The sequence below is a fragment of the Oxyura jamaicensis genome, chromosome 1 (assembly GCF_011077185.1).
Source record: "Oxyura jamaicensis isolate SHBP4307 breed ruddy duck chromosome 1, BPBGC_Ojam_1.0, whole genome shotgun sequence".
Taxonomy (NCBI): Eukaryota; Metazoa; Chordata; class Aves; order Anseriformes; family Anatidae; genus Oxyura; species Oxyura jamaicensis.
The window spans coordinates 97216006-97234381 of record NC_048893.1 but is presented as its reverse complement, the minus strand read 5'-3'; the positions used below and the strand labels follow the sequence as shown (position 1 = coordinate 97234381).

The 18376-nt window shown below is 37.4% G+C and overlaps 1 protein-coding gene across 4 annotated transcripts in view; it reads left to right on the top strand.

The window, feature by feature from the left end:
• Positions 1 to 18376, top strand: part of CADM2 (cell adhesion molecule 2) — a 674480-nt gene that overhangs the window by 1242 nt on the left and 654862 nt on the right. The window lies entirely within an intron of this gene.

The following is an 18376-nucleotide window of genomic DNA, read 5'->3' as shown; positions in this document are numbered from 1 at the left end:
AAACGGAGCGACCTTGCGGGTTTTTTTCCGTCCCCTGGGCTCCGCGTCGAGTTGGGCACGGTGCTGGGCTGCGTCGTGCGGCGGGGAGAGGGGCGCAGGGGGCCCTCGGTGCTCCCCGGTTTCACCTCGCCATGAAGTGAGCGGTCCGGGGGGGAACCGGGGGGGCTCGGCAGCGGGCAGCGCCGGCTTCCCGGGGCAGGTGGTGTCGGTATTCTTCACCGGCGTTGCCGAGTTGCCCTGCACGTCACCGCACAAGGAGCCGCTGTGTCGGTGCCATCCGAGGTTATTTATTGGGGCATGTGCGGCGGGCTGCACCTGGGGGCTGGCTCCTCTCGGCCTTTTACATTTCCCTGTGAATTGTCGATTCATTGCCCTGCGAAGAAAGGGGGGGGGGGGGGGGGACGCGTCTGGACTGACTTTCTGTCACCAATAAAATCAGGGCTGCTGCTGGAGGAGGAGGATTTGATCTTTCTTAAGATGCAATCAACTGCATTCAGCGCATCACATTTTTAAGAGTAAACCAGTGATTAAAAACGGTGATGCCTTTCACAGCAGTTTAGGGAGTGTGCCAGGGAAAATGTAACTCCGAGAACTGCATCAGGTAAAAAACATGTTGCGAGAAAAGGGAGGAAATACACATCTGACTCTGCGAAAATAACCAGATCGGGCCTGTCCTTGCAGATGGGGAAAGGCTATGTTTAACGTGTTCGTCAGCTTGCCCTCTGCGTGTATAAAATGTCTCCTCCTTTTCAGTTTCTCACACAATTATTTTTCCTCAGCTCCTGATTAAAACTGCAATCAAAAACAGGGAGACTTGGGCAGTCTCTATACCTCACTTTAGCTGAGTGTTGTTTCGGGGAGCAGTTTTACTGGGCACTATTTAACAAATACAAGAAACCTGTCACCCTCAGACTGGCGTGAGAGGAAATAATTTCTACTATCCTCTTTTCCTGTGAAGGTAAGGGAAAACGGAGGAGAAAACGAGTGAACGTTTTCTAGGAGAAACCTGCCCTGAATAGTGACTCTGTCTAACTGAATATCAAATTCCTTTGGTCCACCTTAGAGTGCTGCTTCATAAATGGTGTTTACTCACTTTCTGCCATTTATTTTGGCACAACCAGCAGACACAATTACCATATTAGACACATTTCGAGTTGGCACTTTCGTACCTACATTTAGGAGTAGTTTTTCTTGTTGGCTTACTTTGCTTCCCCAAACTGTTGTGAAGAGGCTCAAAGGATTTGTTAGATTCCTCCGTTTTCTGCTTGTAGGCTGTGGGATGCACGGGTTTTCCGTCGGCTCTGTACATGAATAAGATCGTTGTTCTGAGGATTCGGAGCGCTCCTGGGTTGTGACTAAGGATGGCTGCTGGTAGTGAAAGTGAAGCTAATTGAGTTTAAAGGCAATGTGACAAAGAGCCAAGCTAACGTGTGTCCTGTCTGGAAGTGTGTCTTTTTGGCATGGTCTGTTAAGAGCCGGGCTTAAGGAATCTGCCCCGAGAGTTGATGCAGCATCAGCTGAGGGAAGAGGACATAGAATAATGCTTCTCAGCTTGTGCGTGGAATAGCATTAACAGCAAGCAGTCCCTACTGAACGGAGGCAAACAGAAGTAAAAGAACCCAGTGTCAGCTGCTTGCTGTGAAAGGGGCGCGATGGAGGTGGAAGGGGGAGTAATAACATGTTGAGCTGAGAAGTGGCTTGTCAGCTGAGTTCGGGTATGGTATTAGTCTGCTCTACCCTCTCCAGCATTTGCTGTGAAAATAGTAGGATCTCTGGCTGCTGTTGTTCTTAGCTTGTGCACTGTAATGATTCTGAAGTATATAAACTGCTTCCCAAGGGGTTAAACTGTTACATATGTTTACAGTCATACCTGCTTTTTTGTTGCATTCATTTTTTTTTTCTGCTTCTCAGATTTAGCCTGTTTTACATAAAATTTAACAGTTGGAGGACAGCATGTATTTAGACGAACTTCAGTACATCCTCTGAAATGCTTTTATGCAACCTGGAAAGTAAGCTGTTTATTGTAAAGAGTTACCATGTGAGAAACTATAATATTTAAAAATAGTTTTGTTGAATTCCTTGTATACAGATATGGGTTAAGATTATCCTAGAATTGTAGCTGCTATAGCCCCCTGCTGTGTGATAATGCAAATGGCATCTAATGCCTTAATGTGCTCCGTTTCTCGGAAGATGCTGGATAGTGCTGTGTGTGGTAGCAAATGATGCACTTTCGGTTTTCTGCCAACACCAGGCAGATCTTTTCAGTATGGTTTCTTCAGGCACTTCAAATACTTGCAACCTGTCTGCTAATGAAAATAACATAGGGACACTTTAATTTGTCTGAAACTGTGACAACTGATGCAACAAATCGGTGAAGACATAATTGCTCATGGCTGAGACTTGTTTCATAAGCCTAGATCCATTACAAATAGGAGAAAAAAATAACAAGTATGCAAACGGCTATTTCTCAGATCGCTTGAGCTGACTTAAGACACTGTCGTGATACATCACTCTATTTCTTGCACAGCAAGTCCCTGTTTCGAATTTTCACTAGGATTTTTATTAACAAAATCTTGGCAGTAATGCTTATGTTCTATGAGGATGTAGACGATTACAGAGTAGAAGAAAGTGTCTTTGGTGGAGATTGTATCAATCTGTAGTTGGAGTATTTTACACGCAATTAACGCATAGAATGTATAACCCGGCTTGATAGTGACTGTCTTTATATGGCTTACATCAGCCTAACCAAAGCCTGGTAGGCATATGAGCTGTCTAGGTCCAAGGTTAGCTCATATTTTATGACTTTTCTGATTTCTTCATATATTTTATTTATACTCATCGTATAGTCCCACTGAACAGTTTTAGAACCTGGGGTAACTTATCACGCAAACTCCAGTTGATTACCCTCACACAACATCTCTGAGGAATATGTGACCAGAGGTCTCTCACACTCATGGGATTTATCAAGACTCTATCATCAATTCAAGAGTAAGCAGTAGCTCCAGAAAAATGCTGATAAAGAAAAAAACCTCCATTGAAACAAATACCTTTTTTGTCACATCAGCTTTATAGTTAGTTCTCATTTTTTGACTTCAAAAATGTAAGACATTGAACATCCCTCTACTCTTAAACTTGCTTATTGGTTGTAATTCCATAATTATGCACTCTAAATGTCTTCAAGTAATGGATTATACAGGCCTTGGTGCAGGCCTTACCTCTGAATGTGGTATTGAATATGATTGTGCTTACTCTCTTCACCCAAGAATTAGTATTTTGATGTTGCTATACAAAGTCAAGATCTTTATTATTATTATTATTATTATTTTTTCCACTTATGCATCACAAGTGGTGGTTAAGAAACTGATAGTAACTCTTGTATATGGCAAACACAGATGGCCGTGAGGTAGTTGCCAAGAGAATAGCACCGTAGCCAGAATGTGCTTGATTGTTAGAACAATGATTCCTCCTTCAACTAATATTTTACAGTAGAAAGAGAAGGTTATCTAATTGTCCTCTTAATTTAATGCTTTCTTAGAGATAGAAGGAATGCTTCCATTTTTGTTTTTATAATATGAGCCTGATGACAGGCTAATTCCATTAGAGGCTTTGAAAAGAATGGAGGGTCCTCTCCAGAGAGAATGACACTAACATGCTTTATAAAATACATGTTCCAAAACAAATGTGGAATGGTAAAACTATTAGACATAGTTTACTAGTTTAGTGTCTCCTCTGGGATTGCGTCAATATTAGGTATGAGCTTAATGAGCATATCCCTCTCTTCTTTCCATGGAATTCTTGAGGTATGTTCGAAAGGAAGAAAGAAAAAGTGGCAAGGAGTAGCTTGTGAAAGAGTTTTTTTTTTGTTTGTTTGTTTTTTTTTCCTCAGCAATCTGCCCTTGAACAACTTATCTTTTTACAGAATGACAACATTGGATGTATTTTGAAAAATGCACGTGGTTGTCTTTGCAAGAGTTCTTTCTTTTGTTTACTCTGAACCCGTTTCAGGACTTTTTCCTTTCATTTATATAAATGCAAACTAAAGAGAAGGTCCAAGTGTTTACATTTTCTCTTACTTTAATGCACAGTAAGCTCAGGACGGATGCTTTATGCATCTGTACTGAGGAGACTGTCATAATAGCATTTGAAGGTGGTAGGGAAAGAAGCAGAGAGCACTTATTTTAATGACAAAACAGAGTGCTAACAGTGGATGTTGTGTACTGCATCTTCCAGTGCTCTGTTTTATTACTAATGTTTTGTGTGTAGGGCTTTCTAATGTGGAGAATTTGGAACAGGCAAAGAAGATGTAGAAAATAACATAGGTAGTTATTTTTACTGTAGATGAACTGGAAGACTCCCTGTTAAGTTCACTTAACCGTGTCTACCTGCCTGTCTTCCTTTCTCTGACATCTTTAACTGTAAGATAAAATCATGCCATCATCCTTTGCCATTGTATTATACGTATCTTCTAAGACAAAAAGGTCTGATAAATTTGGGATTTTTGAGGGAAAGACCATTACTTCCTAGCTAGGAGTAGACTTGTATATACTGCTTTCTAGTCTAATCAAATGGCTCTTAGAGAGTGTGAATGTGTCTTCCTTTCACAGTTTAAGTAGCAGCACATCGTTGTTAATACAATTTTACATTACTATGAATTCATAAATTAATTTATCGTTTTTCTGTTTCATAATGCTCACTTTAGCATTCTCTGTTCTTCTTAAATAGCTGTTAAGGAATATTAACTGTCCATAGGCAACTGCTCTTCAGTTTTAGAAAAGTAATTCATGTGCATAGCATGCGTTTCTCAGCCTAAATCCCTAAAGCCTCTTCAGAGCGTGTTTACATGTATATGTACACACATACATAGATTTAAATAAAGTTTTGTTCTAATAGATGTATATTACTGAACTCTTCACCAGCTTTTTTTTATCTGTTCTGTGAATGAGGTTGGCCAGGTTTAGATTATTTGTCAAGGCAGTGCGTATCATCATACACCATATAGTGGTTGTCTGTGTGGCTTTGATGTTCCCTCTATCGTCATCCTTCTGTAAACAACTTGTTGACTACCTGTCTTTGTTGGATGGGAAGGATGATGCAAGAGAGACTGTTGTCTTGTGTTAGAGGTGAAAAGAGTCTGGTTACGTTTTAGACTTCTTAATGTACCACAATATTAATCAAACAATGATTCTGATTGTCATAGTAATTCCATTACCAAGCCTTAACAAAGGTAACCTGGGTGTTCTATTACATGCAAAAAGAATTCATGGCCACGAAGAAGAACATGTTTATGTCTTGCTGGATGTCATCAATATATAATGCATTGCATTATTTCCACTTCTCCTGGCAGAAGCTAAATAGGCCAGCACAGCTATACCAATCCATCTGTCTAAGTCTTAAAAACTCGGGCTTTTCAAAGTTCAGCACTGGAAACTCCGCAACTGTGACTGACAGACAGCTCTGAAGAGAATAAGACCAAATTACTTCACAGCAGCAGTTGTAGTAGGCATTTTGGTATTTTCCATTTGCTCGGATATTTATCCCAAACTGACCTACATCTGCTGGATTATCAGTGTAACTTGACCTGCTTTTATTGCTGCTGTGCTATATGGGAGGAAAGCTCTTCTGGTTAGTCCCTAACAAGGGGAAAAGCCATACTAGTTGAAGCAGAAGCAATCAGTTTTTAGAATTATGTAGGGTTTAAGGTCATTGAGTTCACTACTGAAATAACTTGTTACTTTCCAATACAAAATTGTTATGTACTGAATATTTTTTGCAACAAAATAGGAAGCAAAAACAATGAGATGGTGTTGACAAAATGAAGTTGGAGTTTAATATTAAAATTTTGTTTTAATTGGAAGACTATACAAAATACATTGCTATGTCGTGTTTTTTTTTTTTTTTTTTTTTTTTTTTTTTTTTTTTTTTACATCCAAAGGCTTTTTTCTCTTTCTTTACTAATATTCTTGTTATATGAGAAGTTTAAACTTTGACATGCTAGTTGGAGCTTCAATGGTTCTAAATTCAAGAACAGTGAAGAAGTCTCCATTAGGCTGCATGGTTTATACAGGAAAATAAAACTTTGTGCAAAAATACTTGTTCATATTCCAGGTCATCAATGGAAATACATTTTTCTGTATTTAAAAAAAAATATATATATATATATAACTGCAGAAGTTTCCGATTGTAAGATAAATCCTATAGCTAGAGATATTACTTGCTAAACTTCTTAATCTCAAGAGCTAACACTGAATACCTCAAATCCTTGGCAGGTATTAAATAGCATAATATACTGTCTTACTTCCTTTGCATGAGGTCTTTTTTTTATGATATTTTTAAAATATTGATAAAAATGAGAGATTTTTTTTCTGTATCTTTGGGGGGAGACAAACTAACACCTATTTTTTTCTTGAGCATAAGTGACATTGTAAAGTATCTAGTTAAATAGAATAGCAAACTACTGGTTAATGCTATTTGATATGTGAAATGCGAAGTGTATGTCATTCTTAGGGTGAAAATGCCTTGTTCAGTCCTCTAAAAATGGACAGGATCCTGCATAATTTCAGTAGTTTCCCCATAAAATAATGTTGAGTTTTTATTTTTCTAAACGTTTTCTGCTTCTTAAGTAATAACTGCTTTGCAAATTATAAGTCGCTATTGTATTGCTAAACTCTAAATGGTGAATTTTGGAGGTGGGAGTGAAAGCAGATTTAAAAAAAAAAAAGAAAAAAGCAAAGGGCCTATATTATTGATCACTTATGCTAGATAAAAACCTCAATGGCATATAGACTTATTCATAGGATGTTCTCACATGTTTAACATGCAAGAAAAATGATTTCAAAATAGCCCGGAATACAGTTGTTTTAAGTGAATAGGTTATATATATATTTTTTTCTAAGCAATGCTAGTGCATGGTCACTGAAAATGTGTTTGCAGAATTTCCCAAACTATCTTTGTATTGTGAGAAAAAGAATAATACCAGATTTGATATAGATTTGCTTTTGTATGCTAGAAGAGCAAATGATACTTTAGTTCTACAAAACCACAATTCTTTCTTAATCTTACACAGAATGGAGTAAAAGGAAATCTGGGTAAAGGACACAGTTCAGATCCTTGTATAGGAGATATTTTTCATTTATTTTGGCACCTGTGTGGCAGGATTTGGAAGGGCGGGTGCATTTAATATTAATTAGATTATGCCTGTTGCAAACTCAAATACCCTGTAAATTCCAAGAGGAAAACAGAATCCACTAGACCGTATCATTTGAAGTAAGCAGGTTCAAATTTGCTGTTTAATGGATGGTTAATATTGTAGGCTTTCTTCTTTTAATTGGTCATTAAAAACTCTTGAACAACTTCTAGAACAATTTATTTTAGGAATTTCAAAACAGGTAGCTAGCTGGTCATAGATCAGTGGGCACAGATAAACAGAGAGAAATCTCCCTTCAGGCCTTGTCTGCCTGGGATACCTGTCAAGAAAACCAAACTGCTTCTTCCATTTGCCACTGTGAAACTTGAAGTGGCAAAACAACAGTAGCCTGAATCTGTATGTGTGAAAGTCTTTCCCTTCTAAGTTTTTGAGGATAAAGGCTTCAGTTTTGGATCCTGTATAATCTCTTTACATTAATGTGTCAAATTTGCAACAAGTGAGCTGTAACATGCTAACAGCTAAGTGGCCTTTGTGGTGATAGGTGGGGTGGACTGGGAAAGGGGTAAGTTGTTTTCTCTATGGGTAAAACATCCCCTCAAGACTTAAAACACCCTTTACTTTAAAAGACAGGACACACATAAAGATTAGGCTGGAACAAAACTCTGTTGCTTCAGTCCTACAGGATATGTCATACATTTTCATCTTTCTCCTATAGTGACCTCTCTACCTCTTCTTTCCCTGGAAAATGAGATCCAGCATGTGAAGGTTTTAGGGCAAACACATTCACGGAAGCTGTGAGAGGACAGCCTTCTCCTGACATTAGAACAGAAAATACATGGGAGGGATGTGGTAGGCGGCTTGATTTTTTTTTATTTTTTCTTTTCTTAATTAATTCATTCCACTTTACCTTCCTGAACTGTGCACTAACAGGAGAAGGGGAACAAGTCCCTGGTGCTGGGACCTGACTCCTGCCAGTGGCACCAATTACAGAAACTTATTAGTGAGGTAGTCATTAGCCTGTGTTCTCTGTAATCTTGTAAGAGTCTGATTTTTGCTTCAATGTAATATGTAAGACTTCCTATAGGCAGATGTAAGAAGCCTCAAATTTGAGAGGCGAAAATACTTTAAAAGCCATCCTATGAGAAACAGGAATTTAGATGTACTTCATATTGATGCAAATGTGCCACCTGAGATCATTTTAACATATCCCCCTTTCATTTTCATTGATCTAAGTTAGATAAATCAATTACTTGCTTTGAACATTTTGTTCCAAAACGCATCTGAAACCTTCTCGTAGGTGCAATTAACTTCATTTTCTCTCTAATGTTAGAAGACATGCCATCACAATGCAAAATGTGATAGAGTGTCAATGTCACTTGTGCTTCATTTCAACTTAGAATCTTAGAGAAGATATCTGTTGCAATGCATACTGGTATAAGAAAACAGACTTTCTTGATAAATGTCAAGAGCAAAAGTTTTCAGGAATATTAAGCTCTACTGCTTTTGTGTCCTGTTGGAGTGAACAAGATCATAGAAAATGCAACACATTCAGAAAAACAGGCCAACTATTCTGCTTGTATAGCTATGTACTCATCAAATGGCAATACAGGCAGCTATGCTAATAAACATTTATTAAGATGACTGCGCAGAGAGGATAGGTAGCTCCTTAGTTGTTGCTGTTGTGCCATGGTAAACTTCTAGATTGTTGAGATGCACATCTCTAAATCTCTATCAGGGAAATTCTTCACGTGAAAGCTTTCAGTCCAACTAACAACTAAAATATATGCCACAGTACTGAAGTAGGCTTTATTTGCAGAGTGGAAATGTCAATGTGAAAAAAAAAAAAAAAAACTTGTATGAACTATAATTGTTACTATTTTTTTAACATGTTACTTAGGCTTTTGTGATGTTGTCTGTATTGTGAATGTATTTTTGCATCTGGAATGCACATACACCTACCCTAAAATATCAGGTACTGTATGGGGGAATCAATTCATGTACAATATTTTGGTTTAATTAGGGAAATGGTCCCATAAAGAACACTGAGGACGGATGAGCAGTCGATTTGGTGTTTATGGTGCTTCTGAACAATATTTGCATTATTACAAGTCTCTAGCAGTCTTGCATGTACAAACATTTTTTCAAAGAACACACTTGTAAGTGTCTTCATCAGATGCTTTAATAACTCCTGCCAAATTTGTTAGTATTTTTCCATATGGAAATGTGACAGATTTCATTGCATGATACACACACGTGTGAATATAGATTACAAACATAAATCAATGGGTGATAATATTTGAAAACTTTTAAATAGAGAACTAGGTGGTGCTGTTCTTTCATCTTTGTAGCTTAGCTAAATTCTTAAGTATGGACTCAGAACATCAGGCTACTACTTTTCAAGAATAAATTTAAGCTGTTTTAAGTGTCCAAAGAAGTTAATATTTCTGATTTCATTAAGAATACTACCTTGAGAGTTAATAAATATAACACTGTCTATTCTATGTAGAAGAACTTCTGCATCCAACAAATGATTTAGTTTAATTCAACAAGATGATGCACTTTGTTTCATTCTTTTTGTCAGTTTGAATGACTGCAGTGAATTCTAGTAATTTTTTGGCTCATTACTTGGCTGTATATTCGGGCTTAGTTGATTAGACCAGTTTAGCATGATTAGATGCATGATTACTGAAATACGACTTTTTTTTTCTAGCACTGAACTTCTGCATCCCCTTTCTTTGTTGGTTTCTTAAATATTTCTGGGACTAATTTCCTAACAGTGCAATGAGATTATCAATAATAGCTAGAAGAAATTTGCTATAACTGTAGCAGCAGCATATAAACCACAGTAAATTAAGCAAGAAAAACAATTTATTTGACTTTCTTGCATTTACAGAAAAATATAAAGTTTTAATATACTGTTTTATCTCTATGCCATTTTAGCTGTAATAGAAAATAGTGAAGACTATAATGAACTGCCTGTGGTCTAGATAGATTTGTTATATCAGAGTTCAGTGTTGCAGCAGATTTCTGTCTAATTAGAATCCAACTTCAGCATGTAGTGCTTCAGTGGAGAATGCCTTACATTGACCGCTGCTTAGACAGGAATGTTGCAAGAACAGATGGAAAAAAAAGAAAGAAGAGGAAAAATGTGCTTCTGTACTGAAAGTGAGGAAACAGTGCTCTAGCTAGGTCAAACTTCTGAAAGTGTTTGCTGTAAGTAGGTAATTACTTATTCAAGAAAATAAGCTGTAGCTGTTAATAGTCACAAATGGGGGAGTGTGAAAACACTTTTTCTAGCAGTTTGTCTCCCCTATTCTTTGTGAAACTCTGCAATATAGAGAAAAATCTGTAGCAGAAAGTTTTTGTACTTTCTGATTATCCATGAAAAACCATAAAATGTGTTCCTTGGCTTAAATGAGAGATTTTGTGAAATATATATAAATATCCATGCAATCAAAAATGAGAATGTATCAGGGTTAAAAGCAATAATCCCTACTGTGTTGATTTTTTTTTTGTTAATATTTCATTGTCACAGCTATAGCTATTGTTGTTTGTGTTGGAAGAGTACCAAAAGATTGACAGACTTATTTTTGGAAACTGGAAAGCAATCAAAACAACGTGTATTTGCAAAAATAAATAACTAAAAAAAAAATCCTGTTCATTCATGATAATCATGTGTTCTCAGCGCTCAAGGAGAAGCTGCATTTGAGTACTGTAGACTTGGTTTTAGTATGTATCGTACCATTAAAAACTACTAATGAAAACTCAATGCTGTCAAGTTATTGCTTAGCATTTCTTTCAGAATTGTGTATCAGAGGCAGTGGTTCAGTTTGCATGGGTTAAGAGACTGTTTAAAAGGGATACTTTAATAAATTGTGTTGCTAACTGTAACTGGGTATAAGTGTGCTAAAGACTTCTGAACACAATTTTTAAATTGAAAATTATTGCACTAACTACCTTAAGAAGCTTCTGCTTTCTGCCACAGCCTGCAGTTCCGTTTGTGGATTAGCACATAGGCATGAACATTTAGGTACTACATTGTTGTCAGTACTTTCCTCTTTCTCAGAAAAGTCTTGGATCGCTGAATCAAGTCCTCCTATGTGCATGTGTCTTCCTAAGCATTTGGCTGGAAAGAGAATTTATTTCAAGTAGTTGATGTTTTTCAGTTCTTCCAATTCAAAACAAATAAAAGCATCAGTTACTTACTGTATTCTAGGTCTATGCATAAAAGCAAACTTTGAATTCTTTCAATGCCAGCCCACTCCTTCCTAAACAGTTAATTATGAACATGTGAAGGAGTGAGGTGTTAGAGCTACTGGTGTGTTACTGAGAGATTTTTCGAAGCTACAGATGGTATTTAAGAATCTAATTTAAGTTAGTTGCACTGAAAAGGTCTTATGATTTCTAAAACATTCCAAAATAATTTTTAGAAAATAGGTGTTAGTTGATCCTCAGAACTGAGGAGGAGAGGATTAGTATTATTTCAAAACAAAACAAATAATAAAAAAAAGCTGAAATTTTTATTATCATCAGTTCTGTGTAGATTTGGGGAATCACATGGTTCCGCAGCATCAGTAAAGCTTGGAATAGCTTTCTGAGTACACTGAAATAACTTTTTCTGAGTATTTTGGGTATTCTATTTTTAGTGTAGACTTTATATTAAATCAGTGTAGACTTTATGTATTAAATCAGTTAAAGGGAAAAGCCCAACTCAGGCCAAAACATGAGGAACACACTGCCTAAAGCTTCAGTTCAGGGTTTTCTTGGTGAGACAGGTGGCTGAGTGAAATCTTGCATATTTTTGCTTACGTGGATTTGGGTAAATACAATATAAATTAACACTGAACATTAGTGTTTAATTTTTATGAATTTAGTTTACCAAGGACACTGAATTTTCAGTGTAGCTATTGAAGGGATACAGGTTGTGGGAAGGATATAATACTTGTCTGTCTTCTTAAAAATGTCTCTGTTTTTGCTGTTGCTGCACAACCTTAAGTTCTTAGGTAATTTTGTATTTGCAAATAATTTCAGTCTTTTTTCATATTTTGTAGTTATTTTCAGTTTACATAGTTAAAACAACTGCTGACTCTCAATACTGTTAAAACAAAGCTCTTTAATATCAGTGTAGAGTATGACTTTGGTTTAATTCTTTGGTACGGCTTTAGACAACTCATATTTCAGAATTCAGATTTAAATATAACAAATGTGTACAGGAAAGTTAAATATGCTGTTAAATTTGAGGGGAAAACACTTTTTCTCCCAAATATTTAATTTAAAGGAAATATTTCATATTTGGGTTAAACTGAGTACTTTCCCTTTCCTTTCCATAATAATGGGATTTCAGAACCTCTAGGCTTAGTTTTTTTTTTTTTTTTTTTTTTTTTTTTTAACCATGGTTCATCAATTCTAATTAACTTGAGATCTAAGGCTATGCAAGCTTATGATAATGTCTTTTGGAGAGTTGTTTCATAGTGTTTGTCATGACAAATTCCTTTTGAAAACATCTATAAGTGCATAACATCACAAGCATAGGGGAATTAAATAGAAGTCATAAGATAGACTGACGTATGCAGACACAAAAATGTGTTTGCATACGTTAGTCTATATAAAAACTGAAAATAGATGATTAAGAATCACAGAACTGTAGGGGTTGGAAGGGACCTTGAAAGATCATCGGGTCCAACGCCCTTGCCAAAGCAGGTTGCCCAGGTAGGCATCTAGACGGGCTTTGAATATCTCCAGAGAAGGAGACTCCACAACCTCCCTGGGCAGCCTGTTCCAGTGCTCCATCACCCTCACCGTGAAGTTTCTTTCTGTTGGTGCAGAACTTCCTGTATTCCATCTTGTGGCCATTGCCCCTTGTCCTATCCCCACAAATCTCTTAATAGAGGTTGGCTCAATCCCACTGTCTCTCACACTTAAGATTTGTAAACATTGATAAGATCCCCTCTGTCTTCTCAAGGCTGAACAGATGCAGGTCTCTCAGTCTTCCATCACAGGGAAGATGCTCCAGGCCCCATATCATCTGGTTGCCCTCAGCTGGACTCTGTCTTTTTTGTACAGGGGAGCACAGAACTGGACACAGTACTCCAGGTGAGGCCTGACCAGGGCAGAGTAGAGGGGGAGGATCACCTCCCTTGACCTGCTGGCCACACTCCTTTTAATGCATGCCAGGATCCCATTAGCCCTCTTGGCCACCAGGACACGCTGCTGGTTCCAACCTGTCATCCACCAGCACCCCCCAAGTCCTTCTTCTCAGAGCTCCTCTCCAGCAGGTCGTCCCCCAGCCTGTACTGATACATGTGGTTGTTCCTTCCCAGGTGCAGGACTCTACACTTGCTCTTATTAAACCTCATTTGGTTTCTTCCAGTCCAGCCTGTCTCTAGCCTGTCCAGGTCTCACTGAATGGCAGCACAGTCTTCTGGCATGTTGGCCATTCCTTTGTGTCATCGTCGTACTTGCTGAGGGTGGTCACTATTCCCCCATCAAGGTCGTCAATGAAGATGTTGAACAAGACTGGACCCAGCACCGACCCCTGGGGAACACCTCTAGTCACAGGTCTCCAGCTGGACTCTTCACCGCCGATCACCACCCTCTGAGCTCGGCCAGTCAGCTAGTTCTCAACCCAGCTTATTGTTCACTCCTCTATGCCACGCTTTTTGAGCTTTGCTAGCAGGATTTTGTGGGAGACACTATCAAAAGCCTTGCTAAAGTAAAGGTAGACGACATCCACTGCTCTCTCCCCATCTACCCAGCTGGTGATGCCATCATAGAAGGCAACAAGTTTGGTCGAGCATGATTTCCCCTTGATGAATCCATGCTGACTACTCCTCATAACCTTCTCTTCCAATTGCTTGGAGGTGACATCCAGAACAAGCTGTTCCAACACCTTTCCAGGGACAGAGGTGAGACTGACTGGCCTGTAGTTTCCTGGATCTAAGAAGACTTGTCAATTATTGCATGTTACTTGATTAACTTAATTCAGTTGTTTAGCTGACTGTATGTAAATATTCTCAGTATCCAAGAAACAAAATGTTGGTTTTCATGTGTGTGTTTGTCCCCTTCACCATTCAAGTATGAATGTATGTAAAACCTTGCTGGCAGAGTTTTAAATAAATGAAAAAGAAAGAAAACAAAGCATTTTAAATAAAGAAATTCTAAAGTCTGACTCTTCTGTTATGAAACTAACTATCTGAACTTAATCAAAGGTGATAACCTTTTTTATCTTTTTTATCTGTGGAGAACTGTCTTATTTGCAGTTTTTCTTTTTATATTTATTGGGAAATGTAGAAGCATTGATAGCAGTGTTTGGAATGAAGATTTTGTTGCTGTGATGGAATTACTTCTGTGTTGTCTTTCTCTTTTTAGTCTGAGTTTTTACTATTGAAGTTTGGATTGGAGATACAGTCTATATGCATGCTGTGTTTCTGAAAATTCAAAGATGCAGTCAAAGAATAAAAAGTCAGTCACAAGAGATCAATGTTGTCATTTATTCAATTTGTCAAGCGCTTAAACTGTTGGTCTTCAGTAATTCTTGTATAAAAAACTCATACATATAACAGCACCATTTTATCTATGCATACTTCTAATGATCTATGCATACTTCTAAGCATCTTCATCCAAGAATGGAGTATTTATTTAGTACCTACTCCTATTTTGCAATTTGTACCTCGTGTATGTTGAGATGGTGCAAATACTGAAATGTGTTCAGAAAAGCAATGCAATATGTAAAGCTGTTACCTGACTTGGTCTGTTTTCATGTCCCTTTGCCTTGATTACCGGCAGATCCAGCAACATTTCTAACTTTTTTTCCCTTTTAGGGATTTCTAACTTTTTTTCCCTTTTAGGGTTTTGTATTTTTGCAAACTACCGTTAGGCAAAATATGAAATAGAGTTCTAGATTCTGCACTAACTCTTCTGTTGAGCCTGTCTTATTCTACATTATGTCTTCTGAATAGTTAATCAGTTCATATTATATGCAGATTATGAGGCTTAGACATTCAAATTTTAAAATAAACTTTGAACAAGTGCAGGAGCTAGAAACATCATGTGGCTGCGTCTCAGCTAAATAACACCTTCCATACACTTTTTTCCTAAGCTTCTTATTGCAAGCACAACCATTTAACTTTTTCTTAGCGTATGTCCCTTTCTTCTCAGGAAAATGTGTTAGTCTCAGAAATCATGTTATAACTGTACTAAATCAGGTGGGTACTGTTGAAGTGATGCTGTTACAGGTTACTTTGGGGCATCTGGTTAATGCTGGAAGTGAAGGGCTGTATTAAGTTCCAGCCTTTGTCCTACTGTCATGAAACCAGTGTTCTTCACTGGAGAGTCATAATTAATTTATGTGAAATGGGAGGATGTCCACTTGCCAGTCTTTTTAACATTCAGCTTTGCAGGCAGCCATTTTAGTTCAATTTGTTATTTTCTTATTGTTTGTAGCTGTAGGAGTTGATGTAAAGCTGAACAAGTAGAACCAGAAGTGTCTAATGTACTTTCCATCTTTTTAATAGTTTTGCAAGCATTTGAGATTACTGACCCCAAACCGATAAGCTAAAATAGCAAAAAACATGACATGACCTCCTCTTTTCACATAAACAAGCCTAAAGTTCAGAATACCAGAAGGTCACTTGGGATGCCCCTAGTTTTGTATTGCGTTTGAGAGAGGCAGGCTTGGCTTTAATATGTTTTTTTTTTTTTTTTTGAAATTTTTTGTTAAGCACTAGTTCTTTACGCTAGTAAGTAGCCTAATTAGTTATAGTAGCAGGGTTAGTCGGTAATACATCTAATAAAATTTGATTGTAGGAATAATTATTATATATTTGAAGTACGTCATCTAAATATTCAGTGGCAGATGTATCGCTTTTATTATTGACTTCCTTCAACTTATATGAGGATAGTTGCCAGACCTTGCTAATATTGAAGTTAAAGCACTAATCTTGCTATCTATAGACCTGACCATGCAGAGTAAGGGAGAAGGATAAGATTTGCAATGTTTGAAGATAGCAATAGCCATGCAAGTTATGTGGAAGATTCTTCAGATTAAATACGAACTCTGATCCTTTTCATTCTTACAGGCTGTTTTACAGACTGTCCTAGGGAATCAACAGCTAGCAACAGACTATGATTAGTCGAGCTTGACACAAGTATCACTTTTTAACACTTCTCTGATCCTTGTGAGATAAGGGTGTTTTTACTCTTTAAATGAAACTAAGAATGCCGTCATCGAATGTTGACTCACCATGATTTTCCCCTGAAAACTAACTGATAACAAGATTCAAAGCGTTAGGGAAGCACTAAAACTGCCAAAGAAATGACAGATAATTTCTATAAACGCACCAGTCCAGGAATCTACTTTTTTACTGATAGGTAACTGGAAAGATCTAGAAGTAAGCAAACAGAAGTAATACAAAAAAAGTTTACATCGAGTGATACAGAATGTCAAAATTTCTGAAAGCAGAGAAAAACATCTGTAGGTTAGTCATGTATTTTTTTAATTGTCTGGCCTCCATCTGATCTTGTAAACACACAGTTTCCAATAAATTTTAAGTCCTGAATTATATAATAATGTCATAGGAAATTTGGAATTTCAGTTTGAATAAACTTCATCTTTACCTAGAGCTATGGTGGGCTCTTTTTTTTATTATTATTTTTTTCTTTTTTTTTTCCTCCCCTCAAAGGAGTGGCATAGTCTTCATTGATTTGTCTTCATTTTTTATGCCAAAAATATTTGAATTCATAGGTTGTTTTTAAGGTCACTTTGAATTATTTTCTTGTTCAGTAGAAAAAAAAAAAAAAGCTAATACCAACTTGATGGCTTTTCAATAAGAATGGTCATCAGTGAAGCTCTCTTTCTATGTAGATAGATCTTCATGAGAGCAATGCTGCTATTTGTTCCCTAAGACTTTTACTGAGCTTGTTTTATCTGTGTGTTTTTCAGAAGGTTAAACTTAGGACCAAATTTCAGGACCAAATTACCTCAGATGATATCAGATTACTTGCAATGTCTAAGTAATGGTTCTCAAATTTTAGTAATTTCTATGAAAAAATAAATTTAAGAATTTGGTGAAAGCATGAAAACCAGTTTTGCTTAGACTTGCAATAGACTTTGCTCATAAACAAAAACTTGCCTTACTATTCTGTCTCTCTCTAACCACCATTCACCACCATGAACAATAAAATTCTGTTAAGGCATTGCTCTGGATATAGACTTTCTCCCCAAGTGTTTTGCTAAAAGCATAAACAAATGAAGGCAGGAATTTTTATTAGGAATCTTTTCTTGCCAACTCATGCCTATAGTGATGGAACACAGCTCGTGACAACAACTTCATGCTGTATTTCTAGAAACTTGCAGAGAACATCAGTAGATGCAGCTTCTTTGCTTGAAAAATAAATAGCAACATCTGCTGGATCAATTATCTGGAATCTGCATGTGCGTGGAAGACCAGCTGAATAAGGAGTTGGCTTAAATTCATAATGTTATGATGGAAGTGTTTGTAAGAGCTTCTTACGAGAGAAAAATCTTTGCTCATGTTTTGTTTTCTTACAAGCTGGAATGTTGGTGGCGGAGCTTCATTTGCAGTTTTAGTTCTTTAGGGCCTCAATATGTGTAGCAGTTGCTCAGGAAGACAAATGCTTTCATAATGAGGGCATTCCTCATTATTTCCTTTGTTTCCCTTCTCTCCTCCCCCATTTGCCCTCACCCCACTTTTATTGCTGAGCACAACAACGTACGGTATGGGATAGATATGTATATCTGCCCTTTGGGTAGTTGGGGTCAGCTGGGTCCCCTTCCCATCTCTTGCTCACCCCACCCTAATGGCTTTTTGGGGTGGGGGTGTTTGGACGGACAGCCTTGACTGGTGCTGTGCCTGCGCTGCTCAGCAATAGCCAAAACATTGGTGTGGTGTTTGTGCTGTTCTGGCTACAAGTGCGGAGCACTGTGCTGTACAGGCTGCTGGGGGGGAAGTTAACTCCACCCCCATGCAGACACAGTATATATAGTATGTGTATCATGCAGTATACTAACGTATCAGCACTAATATCTATTTTAAGATGCCACATATTACTGTCCCTTTTATGAACTACGGATGCATTTATAAATAAGATTAGAAATTTCTGTTACTAATCCTTTCTCATTTTTAATGTTCACTGTTGCTGGATTACTGCATTTCTCATTTACAGCCACTATTACATTTGCAGCTCACACTTGTGATTTTAAAAGTTTTTCTT